General features: G+C 49.1%; 2 protein-coding genes across 5 annotated transcripts in view; both read right to left on the bottom strand.

Moving 5' to 3' along the window:
• The window catches only part of LOC139061018 (neuronal calcium sensor 2), a 28,754-nt gene extending 18,853 nt beyond the window's left edge, over positions 1–9,901 (bottom strand). Inside the window, exon 1 of the mRNA XM_070540433.1 lies at positions 9,536–9,901. The gene's annotated coding sequence lies outside the window, so the exon portion shown is untranslated. The remainder of the gene's footprint in view (positions 1–9,535) is intronic.
• Nca (neurocalcin homolog) overlaps positions 1–15,731 on the bottom strand; it is a 181,059-nt gene that overhangs the window by 44,111 nt on the left and 121,217 nt on the right. The window lies entirely within an intron of this gene.

Raw genomic sequence — 15,731 nt, 5'->3', positions numbered from 1 at the left:
ATGAGAAAAGCAGGTCAGGACTGTTCAAACACAATATCGATTGTACTGTACGGTGCAGAAAAGAAGTTCCTTTCGCGCCTGGTTTGATCACTTCCCGTTTTTGACGAATTCCATTTCTTTCCTTGTAACGGCGCGTCTGCGCAGCTTGTAGTCATATATACCTGTGGGTCCGGCTTCAACAAAATCACTTGTTAGTTTGCGCCTGTATATGTCTTGCTTTCTGTTGTGCCGTCCGTGGCGCGCTATTTCAAGTTGCTCTCACGTACATAAGTTCCTGCCGTGCAGAAGTTGGCACTGAACAAATTCCACGGCGTCAGGCGTTAACTGCTAGAGCAAGACCAGCGAACCACCCCGGTTTGTCTTCTTTTTTGCTCTTGGTGATGAAGATGCTTATTGGCTTCACTTTGAAATGGGCTGGAGACAAGTAGTCACCCAGCATGCTCGATCTAATCATGTTTTACTACACCTATCGGCATCTAGCCTTGTCGCCTATATCTGATCTCAACTTTCATGTTTAAAACCTATATCCCTATATTGTACCGTTACGTACGGCTACAATGACTCCCGTTTTATCATGTCCAATCCCTGCTTTCTTTCCACCAATATACTCTAAAAGGTCTCCCACTTCACTGATCATTCGCTGCACCTCCGACGCCCTGTACACGCGCAAAATCAGACTGCGGCGTCGACACCTAACGCCCCCTAAACGCAACGACCCGAAACCGCCACATGCAGAGAGGCAGCCGTCAAGGGTGCCGCATCGATTCAGGTGCGAGAGGCACTGCGTATCGCTATCTGTCCGCGGTACTTTCGGATTCTGCTTGTCACTGGCCCATTGTGTTTTTCGTTTCTTCACGATAGACGCGGAACTAACCCGCAATCAGCTACGTTGGTCGACGCATAGAGACGCACGGCGAAGGCACGGGTCCATGCGGCAGGCTTAATTCTTCTAACTCATTTTCCTTCGGGCGTCCGCCTCGCATGGTACAGTGGGCTCAACGGTCGAGGAGGCCTGGGCAAGCATATAATGACGTTACCCAACGCGTGTTATATGCGAAAGCCTGGACAGACCCCAAAATGAAAGTGTGGAAGGGGCCATACATGCAACGCACCGAACTTAAAGCACGAAAGCTACTGACCATTCGAACAACGGCACATCGCCGATCGACGTATTCCGAAATCAGTTAAGCGACGACTATTAAGTAAACTTACAAGCACCCTTCCCCCACCCTTCCTTACTGAATGTCCGCCTCTTCCCTTGCCGCTCTCGTCGCATCAGCGGCTCTACACACATGCGCTAATAACGCGAGAAGCGGCGCGCCAAATTGCGAGCGAATCGCATTGGGCGGTCACCGCGATCATTGATCGCGCCTTTCCCCTCCCTTCCCTCCCACCCGGACACAAAAACACGCGCCCGCTCCACAGCCGGGAAGTCAACAACAGGTCTGCTGCCGCCGATCGCCAGACGCACGACGCTAAGCTCCCCTCCAGACAATTACGAAGGCGAGTATGGGGGAACGGAGGGAAGGGGGGGGGGGGGGAGGAGGCCAACGTTCCTTGCGAATCGACCAATATCGGAGTCAATCGGGAGAAAGGCACGCCAGCAGAACAACCAACCCGCCCGACCTGGCACGGAGGAGGACTACGAAATCTGAATAGATCGGCCACGCAGAGCCAAACTACACCGTGGATCGAGGTATACGGCGCAAGAGTACAACGAAGAGAGAATAACAATGAAAACGAAGGTGCAGGTCACCATGCGACGATGAAAACGAGTGAGCGCGGCTTTCCCGCGCAAAAAGAACAAAAGTAAACAGAATAGTTTGACCGGGGGGGGGGGGTGAGACGCAACAGCCATCGACAAATTGCGTCCATTATTAATAGCCCTCTCGGGAATCCGGTCGAGCGAGACCACTGCCTGCACCGGCGCAGCAAGCGCTCGCTTCGGCGCAATGCACTGCAGCGACGTGAATTATGCGCGGTGCAGCGGTACACGTGTACGGCGACGGTTCTGTCGTCACACGTCGTAGACGCCAGCCGACACGCGCCAAGCAAGGTTCTGCACGTGCGGCTTATAAATAGAGAGCCACCGTGAAGGGAAAAAACAACCGCGGGGCGGCCTCCGTGTCGAACGCGACCGACGGAGCAACCTTGTTTGTAACAAAGCTCGGAGTCGTGCGGCGTTGCGTAGGCGCAATGCGCCTAATAGTGGGTAAGCCACGCGCGCTGTGCCTGAGTCTGTCCGTGTATGTATTTGTGTGTGTGCGCGTGTATTTGTATGTGTGTGCGCGTGTATTTGTATGTGTGCGCGCGTGTATTTGTATGTATGCGCGCGTGTATTTTTGTGTGCGCGCGTGTATTTTTGTGTGCGCGCGTGTATTTTTGTGTGCGCGTCTATTTGTGTGTGTGTGCGCGTCTATTTTTGTGTGTGTGCGCGTCTATTTTTGTGTGTGTGCGCGTCTATTTGTGTGTGTGTGCGCGTGTATTTGTGTGTGTGTGCGCGTGTATTTTTGTGTGTGTGCGCGTGTATTTTTGTGTGTGTGCGCGTGTATTTTTGTGTGTGTGCGCGTGTATTTTTGTGTGTGTGCGCGTGTATTTTTGTGTGTGTGCGCGTGTATTTTTGTGTGTGTGCGCGTGTATTTTTGTGTGTGCGCGCGTGTATTTTTGTGTGTGCGCGCGTGTATTTTTGTGTGTGTGCGCGTGTATTTTTGTGTGTGCGCGTGTATTTTTGTGTGTGCGCGTGTATTTGTGTGTGCGCGTGTATTTTTTGTGTGCGCGTGTATTTTTTGTGTGTTTGTGCGTATTTGTGTGCGCGTGTGTGTTTAAGTGTTAGTGTGCATGCGTGCGTTGTCCACGGGAGTTTACGCTAGGAACTTCTCTGCAGAGCCAGAAAAAACACGTGCATATGGCGTTCAAGCCGTGACAGAGGCGACTGCCACTCCATTCGAGGAGATGCTAAATAGAAACGGCCGGTAAAGCAGTTTGGGCTGATAAAGCGTTCTTTAGAAACTACTTTGGTTGACTTCGGAGTGGTATACATTTTGACCGCTATATAGAAGAGGAAATGAAGTCTTGAAAGTTTGTATTTCTGAATTTCGCGCCAAAACCACAGCATCGGTAAATCAGTGTGACGTCACGGATTAGAAAGAGTCTGGCTGTTTCACAACGTCCTTGACAAAGTCAGCGAATCTTCAATAACAATCAACACGTTAAGTTGGCAAATTTTAGAATATCACGTAAAATGTTAGTATATCTTCTAATTTGATTGCGAACCCTTTTCAGATCTTAAGGCCGGCAGGTCTGAATTGAAAAAAAAATTTTGTCCCAGCAGGAACGCACTGCTAAAGAAATGTGCGATCGGAACACGAGAACACGCGACACAGGTGGATGGATGAATGGATGTTATGAGCGTCCCCTTTGAAGCGGTGCGGTGAGTGGTGCCACCAAGCTCTTGCTATTATACTGCCTCATGTCCTACCTAGGTTAAAAAAGAAAAAAAAAGAAACCACTATGAACTCCCACAACCAAATTTTCCGATCCCCTATTGCGAAATGTGCTTTTGTGCGTCTCCGTTTTTTGCCGGTTTCCATACTTTTATTCCACCAATCTTCCAATCGCCTCTTACACAGCATAGGCGCTGCCGGCGATGCCGTGATGAACTACAGCGCACCAGAAACGTCCTTGCATTGCGCAACATTTCCACGAAACAGAGAAAGACGGGATTTCGCAGCGACGATGTCCCCTACCGACCGGCTCGTATACGCAAGCATGTGAAATAAGTTGCTCGTTGCGCAGAGAATTTTGTGCACTTTGATTAGACGCAGCATCAGACGCAGCATTAGACGAATCCGCGGGCGCTGCTGTCTCGCGCATACATTTCGCAGTATATGTTCCCGTATTTACGACTGCGCGCAGTCGCCGTAAAAAAAAAGATAGAAGGAAGGAAAGAAAAGGAAAAGTTTCCAGACTGAAATCTGAAATGCTGATTATGTATGCAACCTTGGAACGAAGCCAGCTTGAACTGGCACGCGTGAACACATACTGTTTGCGCGCTTTTGCTGGCTATGGTTGCACACTGATCGAAAATGCACGTTTGCCCGGCCGGTTCCCGCGGCTCGCAAACTTTTGGACGTGGACTTTTGCGTCCCCTCGTATACATTTAGACGAATTGGCGAGACCGGACGGGGTGAAGTGCGCCATAAACGAGAGCAGTAGAGGACAGTGCTAGCAGGCCCATATAATGCGGTATTATATATATATATATGCCTTTGTCATACGGCAATGGCACATTACATCGCATTTTCCGCATGTTGCATACACGTGCACGACGGTTATTCGCAAGCAAGCGAGTTAACGCAGGGCGCTGAGTTAATTTTTCTGCATTGCGAAGGGTAGCTCGGGCGTTGAGAAACTGTTTACCCGACTACATTGATTGGTCTATTTGGTATTACAATAATTTCATTGCAAGTGTGCGTCTCTCTTTCTAATATATATATATATATATATATATATATATATATATATATATATATATATATATATATATATATATATATACACACACACACACACACACACACACACACACACACACACACACACACACACACACACACACACACACACACACACACACACAAGCAATCTACAGATGCACTACTTCTTGCGCTTCGTTCTTCTGTTGAAAAAGCGCAGAGGACAAAGAAACGAGCGGTAAATTAGTCTATAAATGTCGTTTTTTTTTTTTTTGACGTAGTATATAATGCTTGACAACGAAGATTTGTAGCGATAACTTCGTCAAACGATTCGCGAGCACTTCTCTTTGCCATTACATATTCCTGTGAGTGGATTTAGAATATAAAGAGAATGTTTGCGTACAAAAGGAGATCACTGCCGGTGTGAGATTGTAAAAGCTATAAAAAAGAAAAAAAACGAGCTGTGGACTGCCAGAAAACAAAGGCCCCGATTTCTCCCCGACTTTCCTGTTTAAAAAAAATGGCGCCCTAATTTGAACACCGCCGAATTTCAAAAAAAGAACACCCGATAACGACGGACTCTAGGTACATTATACACCACGCGGCTGCCGTGGTCGCGCGAAAAAAAAAAAAAGCAAAACGATAAAACCACTCGAAGCACCTCCAACAGGTTAAGGCGACAGTGTTTCCCCCAACTTTTCTTTTGACTCTGAGCACCGAGCAACAGCGTATCGCGCCAGGGTCCACGGCTGTTATATACGCAACATCACACTATATACGAACGCGAAGGCGACATTACCGCGATTACACGTACCGAAAGGCGCGACTAACAGCAAGGCAGGAGAGAGAAGGCTTCGTTGATAATCGCCAGAGCACACACGCCCACTTACAGAAGAAAACAAACCAAAACAAACAACAACAACAACAAAACACTAAAACGGGTCAGAAAAGCTCTCCCCCTCCCCTCGTCATCATCGGGGTCATCGCGGGAAACGTGGTCTCTAGGTGGGCGTCGGCCCGAAAAAACGTCCCGTCGCTTCACGACGCGTTCGAGAGAATGAGAGAGCAGCGTGGAACATAGTGCACGCGTACTTCAACCGACGCCCCCCCCCCCCCCCCCTCGCCCTCCTGCAAAAGTGCGTAGGAGATCGGCTTGTCACTCAGGCAAACAGCAAACCGGCGCGGCTTTTTGAGACCTATTAGCTATAAAAAGGCGCCGATGTTTGAAAAACACAATGAGGCTTTCTTTGCACGCATAAGTTATGAAATGCGCGTTTGCCAAGCAGACTACGTTCTCTCTCAATAGAACGGCATTAAACAGGCGGCCTCTGTTAGCAATAACTATGTAGAGGCTTCGATTGACGCTGGAAGACAGCAGCGGCACAGCAACGTGGGTTATGCGAGAGAATGGCAACAGCGCTTATCCGAAATGCAGCAGCCAACGTGGCTTCTTTTGATCAGCAGCAACTACAGCAGCAGCCACTACCGTATTTACTTGTTTTTAACGCGCCTTGATACAAGCACGCCCACACCCCCCTCCCCCTATATCTATACTTCAGGAAATGCAAAATACAGTAGCCTTGATTGCTGCGTCGCCAGACTTGCATAGCAAGGGAGGAATAACGGTTTGCTGGCACGTCAAAATAAGGAAAAACTCGGCGGCCGCTGGAGGTGGGTTGAATGTCTGCTTGAGGTGGTGCTCAATTGTTTACGAACTTCGGTCGCTCGCAGGACCATGCGGAACCCGCATTATACGACAAACCTACTAATATGAGAGAGTGGATTCACTGAGCACTCCGCACAGTCACTACCTACACCCGCATATAGCAAGAAAAATAAATTAATGTTTGGAAATGTGGGACCATAAAGGCTGGTTAAGGCTTAAGAAATAAAGCGGCAAGAACGTGTGAAAGCACAAGCACGAATATTAGACGAATCCGCACTATTACGCCCATCATTCACGTGGTAGCCGAACTTGATGCGATCACGTTGCACATATCTCGTTTCGCTTATTGAAGCGAAACCGTTTTTTGTATCTACCCGCCCGGATTTGCCGCGGCTGTGGGGTGGGCATTACCTCGAAGGTTTAAACATATATATAGTTCGGTGGCGATGCAGTGGTAAACGCTACAGAAATGCGTTGGCATTACGTCGCACATATTTGAAATGTCAGTTCCGGGGTTCACACAGTGGTCATCACATTGCGAAGGGTAGTTCAGGTGTTCACTCGACACGTGACTTGCCCCTTCGAGATGCGAAGTGCAGCTGACGGTGGTTAGGATCAGCCTACTGTCACAGTTGCACACTATATATATATATATATATATATATATATATATATATTTGTGCGCGTGTGGTCTACCACGTGACCGGCTTTCCTACAATTCGCACAAATTTGTTTTCCCCGACTTTGACATTCCTAATGCTCACGCATTAAAAGCAAGAGGAGATGATAGGAAACGCGAGCTGATAAATGCTCGGCGGAAATACCGCAACGCGTTCAACGAACCACGTCGTCCTCGAACGGTCGCTTGCAGGATGACGGTCGCTTGCGGTCGCTTGAGTCGCTTCGCAGGATGACGAACATGACAGGATGACATATCCGACAGCGATTGGGGGGGGGGGGGAGGGGGGGGGCGGGCTCGCTCGAGCGACCTTAGTAAACGCCACCCACACGATTTGCCGGAGTCGTCACCTTTTTTAAAAAAAATGTGTCACCGGTGCAGTGCGGCTCGGACCAACGCCACCTAGATAGCACAAGGCCTGTTCACTCCGATGCATGACGTCAGGCTACCTGGCCCGAAATTTCCGTTGCCAAGGCTGGCGTGACGAAAGCGGTCACGTCAAAATCCCCACGGCTTACACGGGAGCATCCCCATTAGATTCTAGAGCAGTCGGGCCAGGTAGCACGACGTCACGGATCGGAGTGAACAGGCCTTGTGCTATCTAGAAGGTGTTGATCGGACGCGCTGCTGCTTCTCAACGTCGAGCATCGCGACCTCGGTGACGTCAGTGTTCCCGTCTGTGTCACCGCGTCGTCGCCGTTATCGATATCGGTCGCTGGGCGCAAAAAAAAAAAGACGCGCGCCTGACGTGCTGTCGCGTTTTTGTCGTTTACGCAGCTTGTCGGCGTGCTACGTGCTACCCTATAAGATTGGCAGCCACAACGACGTCGACGCAAACAGGCACACCACTCTATACATTCAAAGCTGCAATTATCTTTTTTTTGTGTGTTTTTCGGCGCAAAGAAACGCACGACGCGAGAGAAGGCACACAAGACACCGCGTCACAGACGGAACTAACCGCGGAGTTCGTGAAATATTCCCGTAACAGTACCCGAAAAATATAGTTACCGTTACACGCAGTGGCTTCAGTGGAGTGGGTTATACCCGCGCTGCTGCGGGTAACCGTCCGAATAATCGAGAAGACCCGAAAACTAACTCCGAAAAATTGGCCGGCGATCGTATCCTAATATATTAAGATACGATCGCCGGCCAATAGCTACTGCCATAAGCTGCACGCAAATAAAGAAAGAATGTAAAACCATAAGCATCTTTACGACAATCGGAAAGAGGCTGTAAAGTCCGAACATTCTTACACTGAAATCGTAAATTTCGGCCGGTAGGCGTCAAAGAGGAAATACGAATTCAGCGACGACCGATGAATTACGCACGCCCTACGCCCGCCCGACACCGCCCTGTGCTTGCTTGCCTTGTGTGCCCCCGCGCCGAAAAATTCTTCGCGACAGGCCCATATAGAAAGAAATTCGGCGGAGTATTCTGTTCGGCTTGTTGGTCACAAGGCATTTAGAACGGACGGAAAACACCGGAAAACACAGAAGAGAGTCACAGCGCCGTCCGTCTCTTGCGCTATTTTCCGCACTGAAAGGCACAAATGTCTGCCTGCCCATTTCTGCGTCCAAGAAATTTCAAACCCTTTCTAAGCAACTATTTTACCGCGTATTACCATACTTTCGTTCGGACAACTGTCCGTTGCCGCGGTGGCAGCTACCTCGTCAAGCGACTCGGTGCGGCTTTTTGTCACTTTCGGCCAAAAATGAATCGAAGGAAGTTCACCTCCGTGAAGTCACAGAACCGGGCGAACGTAATTGGCGTATCTACACAAATTAAATCCGGGCACGATAGCCGTGTGTCATTGGTACTGCATTCTTAGGCTGTCACCGGTTTGGTATATATAGTGCCGCACACATCGGCATATTGCGGGCGAATTACTAGTCAAAGACACGCACGACTTGAAAGATCCAGCGCGAACCGCGGCGTTTACGGAGCCGATCGCGCTGACGACACCCATATATACGTCGCTCGCCAGGTAAGTGGGCGCGACCAACGACGCTGTCTAGGTTGGGTCTAGTGGCAACGCCCCAAGCGCAACATCCGCTACTGCCCGTGTAGCCGAGGGTCACGAACATTTCTGTTAGCAGCAGCAATTGCGAAGCTGTAATACAGGGACAGACTGCTAAGCTACAGGTTAAGAAGCTGACCCACGCCGCAATGTGTAAGGTTTTCGGTTAAAGTGGTCGCACGCAAGAAGTGAAATGTCAGAGTAGTAGTAGCATGCCTTGTCTAGCGTAATTTCGGTGCAATTGCTTCCGCACTTGGACCCCCCACGAGTGGGCAGGGGACAGGCAAAACACGGCGGATTCCAACCTGTTAGCCAAGCTAAATAAACCGAGCATGCATCGGTCAACGCCAAGCGGAAAGAAAAGCACGCGCAAAAGCGCCAATCTCGGCCATCGCAAAGCCCACCTCCCGTCAGTCGGCCAGTGCGAACGTCCAAAGTTTCTCACGAGGAGAAACATGGTTTCTTTCGCCCCGGCTCTCTAGGCGACGCGGACACGCTATGCCGCCCAAGGACAGCTACGACTCCGACGCCGCCGGGACCGAGACGAGCGCCAGGCACGCCAACCATCCCGACAGCAAGAGCGATACACACAGCGACGACGGTTGAGCAAAAAAAGACAAAATAGAAGACGTGGCAAACACTCAACAAGATAACGAGACTGGTTTGTCAAGAAGCGGCGAATTCATGGCATGGCTTACCCTTCCGAATAGTAAACCTGGCGGTGCTGGGAAGCGGCCGGTAGAACAGCGAGGTCCACGGTGGCAGAAGACACGCACACACAAACACACGCGAGCACGCGGACAGACGTACTACTACGACACAGTTACGAGGGAGGCCCGGCCGTTCAAACGCCACTGACGTCTGCAGAGAACTGGGCGTGAGCTCACACACACACCCCGCCGACGGAAAGAGGATAACGTCATCAACAGCGAGGCAGAGGGAGGGGGCAGGATAAGCGAGCGACGATGGCGGTTACGCAAGCGCCAAGTCCACGCTTTTGGAATGAACAAAACTGTCCCCAAGATGATGATGATGATGACCAAAGTCAGAGCAGGTGGTGCGTCCGGTGTGCGAGCGCCATACAGGGCAGATTACGAAACGCGGTCAGGAAATCTCTTTCCAAAACGCAGTCGTTGTCCTTGTCGTCTGCTGCCGCCGCAGCAGAAGGTTGCGCCATCTAGGCAACGATAAAATAACGACGACGGGACGGAAGCGCTCGCGGCGGCACCTGTAGGTGAGAAGAACAAACAAAGAAATGGCGCGCCGCGTCATCCGAGATCCAGGGAAGTTTAGTGTAGACTTTCCTGCATAGAGGGCGCGCTATGCCGCGCACCGCCAATCTCCGAGGCCGTGGCGGGAAATGCTTGAAAAGCGAGCGTGCGTGGACGGAAAGAAAAAAAGAATAGCGCGCAGGGAGTTGCCGAATCAGAGGGAAGCCGATACGAAACGGAACAAATGACTTGGCATATTAAACTGTCAATTGTCCTTTTTGTGACGAAACAAAGAAAGCACGCAACGACAGATTATCCAAGATTACCTTAAAATGTGTGGAAAGGTGACGGCTTAGAACTCGCACTTTTGCAGCAACTGCTGCTGCGAAAGTAATCGAAAGTTTTAATTTATTTATTATATATCAAGCATACTTTCAGGGCCCAAGGCATTTAAGAAAGGAGTGTTATAATGCACGTAAAATATACAGTAGAATACAAAATAGTATCGCAAGGCAACTTGTGAAGCAATCTTGAAATTTTCTGTGTCAGCGATATCGCGCGATGGAGGTGGGAAGATTGTTCCGTTCGGAACCGGTTGTTGGCAGGCAAGAGAGTCACGACACCGATCGGTCCGACACATTTGAAAACGTACTCTGGAACGGTGGAACAGACTATTCCAAAATAGGTCTGTCATGATGAATCTTACGCAAAATATAGAGAACTTGATATTTGCGGCACAAAGTTAGATTTAAGATTGTTTTCATTAAAGTAACATTAGACTGAGGTAACATTAAGATAACATTAATGTAACATTAGACTGAGATAACATTAAGATAACATTAAGGCAACATTAGACGTTTGATAAAGTGAAACGAATGGCTCGATTCTGGACAGATTCAAGGGAGTAGGTAAGAAACGATTTGAGAAGGGTCCCAAATCGCACATGCGCACTCTAATTTAGGACAGACAAGCGTTTCGCACAAAGTTATCTAAAGCGAAGATGGTGCGCACGAAAATTTGCGACGCAGGAAGCCAATCAAGCGGTCGGCGTTGTTGATCACGTATGCGAGATGCACATTCCAGGAGAGGTTCTCCGCAACGTCAATTTACAATGTTTCTGAGTAAGCATGCGTGTAACTTGCGAGTTCTTCAACGACAGCTCTAGTTGCGAAACATGCAACTAAAACTGTCTGTCTATTGCGCTTTTTCCTTGCGGCCTCGTCAGTTGGCACGTTTTTTTTTTTCGTTCTTTTTCCCGAGATGATCAATCACCAACGCGCCAAGTTCCTGACGTTGCTGAACCAATCGGAAAAAACACAGACACCTAAATCGCCTTTCCTGTATCCAGTAAGGGTTTCGATGGCGCACCGTTGTGCTGAAAAACACGAACGGGAATGCGAAGAAGCAAAACGAAACATTGTGATTCTTGGCACACGTCTTCTAAAGGGCGCACGTCTGGTCTTCTTTTAGCACGATGTGTCTGGACAAGACAGGCAAAAAAGAAAGAAAGAAAAGAAGCCGGCGGCCCGGTGCATCTGCAGGAGTTTCGCGCCCTTCACCGCATGTTGCGACGCGACGTATCGATGCGGAACGCGTTCAAAGCTTCGGTGGACAGATGGCGTTACTGGACCGTTAGCCAGAACGTAATGCGGATACGGCCTGGGCTGGTATCCTTGGCTGTTCCAGATTAGTTAGTTAGTTAGTTAGTTAGTTAGTTAGTTAGTTAGTTAGTTAGTTAGTTAGTTAGTTAGTTAGTTAGTTAGTTAGTTAGTTAGTTAGTTAGATAGATAGATAGATAGATAGATAGATAGATAGATAGATAGATAGATAGATAGATAGATAGATAGATAGATAGATAGATAGATAGATAGATAGATAGATAGATAGATAGATAGATAGATAGAGACAGACAGACAGACAGACAGACAGACAGACAGACAGACAGACAGACAGACAGACAGACAGATAGATAGATAGATAGATAGATAGATAGATAGATAGATAGATAGATAGATAGATAGATAGATAGATAGATAGATAGATAGATAGATAGATAGATAGATAGATAGATAGATAGATAGATAGATAGATAGATAGATAGAGACAGACAGACAGACAGACAGACAGACAGACAGACAGACAGACAGACAGACAGACAGACAGACAGACAGACAGACAGACAGACAGACAGACAGACAGATAGATAGATAGATAGATAGATAGATAGATAGATAGATAGATAGATAGATAGATAGATAGATAGATAGATAGATAGATAGATAGATAGATAGATAGATAGATAGATAGATAGATAGATAGATCATAAACATGTACATAATTATGCAAGGCTCTGGGTGTTCGCACTGCAAATATGTAGAGCTTCGTCGTTTGACGCAGTCCAAGGACGCTTCTTTAGTAAGCTTGAACCTCCTCTGCATTATCGAGCTACATAGATGATTGAAGGGTAACATCAGAGAAGCCAAGGAGAGAAAACGAGATAGAAACAACAAATTATCGAATAAAAGTAACCCACCCTGTCCCCTGGAAGAAATAAACGCGATGGCTTCAGCTCTGATCGGTCCCCGGGGAGAAAGCCCTGCGCAGGCTGACATTAAGCGCCCGCGATAGTTGCACAAGAATCATTAAACGAAACGAAAACGAAAGCGTGACGAATAAAAATGGCTAAAATGTAAGACGGTCATCTTTTGTTCTACGCAACTTCCCCCTTTCCCCTCCTCCCCGCTCCCAGGCCTACCATCTCTCCTCTCGGCCCTTTCAATCAGGCTTTCAGCGGGTAACGTTAATCCCACCTACGCCCTATAAAACCAACCAAAGGGGGCAGCGCAGCACAAAGGCACGGGGGCGCGATAAGAAACAAGAGAAATGTCTACCCGTCCGGCGGTCGTTACGGGCAGCATAACCATAAAGGGCCGGCCGAAAACGAGTTTTTCAGGGACACAGGGGTATACACAAAACCGGGCCAACCAACCGCCCGGCCATACGCTCCGCCTTGTTTGCGCCTCGTAGGGTCCGTTGTTTCTCCTTTCTTTCAGTAACGGCCATCGAAGTCAAGGCCGAACACTTTAGACGATACACTTCCGGTTATGCGTTCACGTATGTATACTGCATTCTGCGCGCCGGGGTACAGATGTTGCTGCTGCTGTTGTCGCTTTCACCAATGTATGCGCGCAGCCACGAGGGGAGATTGGCCGCTGTCAAGCCGCTAAATAGCATGTTCATTATCATCATCTCTTTCTTCTTCGTTTTCTAATACCACTGGGTCGCCATCATCATCATCATCAGCAGCAGCAGCAGCAGCAGCTTTTCGTTAATAATTATTTTTCGTCCCTCCAACCTCCTCTGATCTTGACAGGGTCTACTCGGACTTAAAAGTGTCTGTTAATTGTCAAAGATTTAGGTTGCTTTCCAAAGGAACCTTGCAGTCGCGGAACGAAGTTTGGAGAAATTTTCCCGCGCCAAACCGGCCGGAACGCGAGAAAATAAGCCGAAATCGTGACGTCACAGTGGCGTATACGGGCTTACGGCGCGAAATCTAAAAAAAGAAAGGATCATTCGCAGGATGGCGTGCCGGTCTTCATATATCAAGGAAGGCGAAGCTATGCAAGCTAGTTCTCACAGCTTCCAGAAGTACTGTACTCAATGTCAGAAGTCGTTTGCAGGACTGTCGAAGGTTGCGGGACTCCTTAGCCAATAGGAAGGGCGAACGCCTTTCGACATGTATTCATCCGCGCCGTGTCGTCTGCTCACCGCCGCAGTAAGCCTAAATCGTGACGTCACAGTGGCGTATACGGGCTTACGGCGCGAAACTTAAAAAAAAAAGGAAAGGATCATTCGCAGGATGGCGTGCCGGTCTTGATATATCAAGGACAGCCAAGCTATGCAAGCTAGTTCTCACAGCTTTCGGAAGTACCGTACTCATTGACAGAAGTCGTTTGCAGCACTGTGGAAGGATGCAGGACTCCTTAGCCAATGGGAAGGCCGAACGTCTTTCGACACGTGTTCAACCGCGCCGCGTCGTATTCTCACCGCCGCAGTAACTCGCGGTATACAACAACGTGCACGCGCAAAGGTCCCAACACGTCACGTATCGCTCTATAACGTACCACGTGCCAAGAAAAAAATAAAAAAAACTCTCTAATCTCGACAATAATCAGACATTTACGCCAGGAGCTATATTCCGCTGCGCAAGGTATGGATTATTCGGCATTCGGGACTTCGCAAGTTGGCCGCGTTAAGAACGATTTCGCGTAATAAGTGCTCCAATATTCGCAACGATTCCGCAACGTGCGCGCGTAGCCTCACTGCACCCCACGTTTAGAAATACAGCAATTTCCTGGGAACAGAGGTCGATGGAGGCAGACAAAGCGCAGTAAAAACAAAGCCGGATGAACGTCCCAAGTCACACGTGCCCGAAGACCAGACAAATCCATCGTATTTTCTTTTTTTTTTTTAAATAGGGAACTCGATGTAGCATGCGCAATGTATATATATAAAAGCTCTGCGGGCGTTCCTCTGTGCCGCCGTGTCATACGTCACCGCCAAAAATAAACAAAAAAGCGCGAGACAAGCGGCGGCACGAAATGCGCATGCGCGAGACGCGCGGCACGTAGATCGAAACACGTGACAACACGCCCGCGGGAGTCGCCGCTGCACGTGATCGGTCTCCGCACTTCTCGGCGCATCACGCTGCAAGACGCACCTAGAAAGCGCAAGTCACGTGGAGGAGACCGGCACGTACACACCACGGCAGACATGCGCACGTATACGTATAACGCGGCGATCCGTATTACCCGGGAAGACTTGTGCCTTGCGTCACTTCCCCCCCCCCCCATCGATTTCTTCTACAGCTAAGCTCTATACTCGAGCGTGTGTAGTGAGATGCGAGTGAGTCCGCCTGAACGTGACGCCCTTTTTTGGCTTGTCTTTCACCATTTCTCCCATTAAACGCACAACACACCCCTGTGCCTAGACCTAACCGTACGAGCTGCAACACAGCGGTCCGAGAGTCACGTATGTATGCCTCGGGAAACACGTATAGCGCGCAAGACCCGTGGGGAACAAGAGACACGAACGAGGGGGAGGGGAGTAACGGGGCGAGCGAAATCAGGCGTGGGCTGGGGTGTGAACATTTCGCAGCATACAGTTGGCCAACTCGGTATCTAACGACGAATTTGTTCTTGTTTTTTTTTTTTTTTTTAAACTGCGACGACAGTTGTAAAGCTCGTAAGTGAAGTTTCACAGAGTCCGTACCTTACATTACGCCGTTCTAGTCGTGCCGTTTTAAGTGGTGTTTCGCAGAGTCTGTACCTTCCATTACGCCGCCCTTGTCATGCCGTTTGCGTCGTAGTCGTCGCCTTCGTCGTTAGGCGACCTTCTCGCCTACACAGGCCTAAAACCTCGCAGTAAGAAAAACGTAACTACGCCATGAAGGAAGGAGATGAACTAGGAGCGAGCAGACGGACAGGTTGATGGGCTAGTTGGTGCCTTACTTAATGACACGATGCAGCGCAAGGACACAACCACAGAGAATCACAGAAACACGTCGCAGACGCCACGTGTCCTGCGACGCCTGTGACCTGTTCTGCGTGTCTCTTCCTTGAAGGCTGTGTCCTTGAACTGCAGCACGTCATTAAGTGGGAGCATTACGTCACGCAAGCAGCTA

Source organism: Dermacentor albipictus, chromosome 6 (genome assembly GCF_038994185.2).
Source record: "Dermacentor albipictus isolate Rhodes 1998 colony chromosome 6, USDA_Dalb.pri_finalv2, whole genome shotgun sequence".
Taxonomy (NCBI): domain Eukaryota; kingdom Metazoa; phylum Arthropoda; class Arachnida; order Ixodida; family Ixodidae; genus Dermacentor; species Dermacentor albipictus.
Note: the sequence above shows the minus strand (reverse complement) of the source record. Positions and strands in the feature narration are given on the sequence as shown.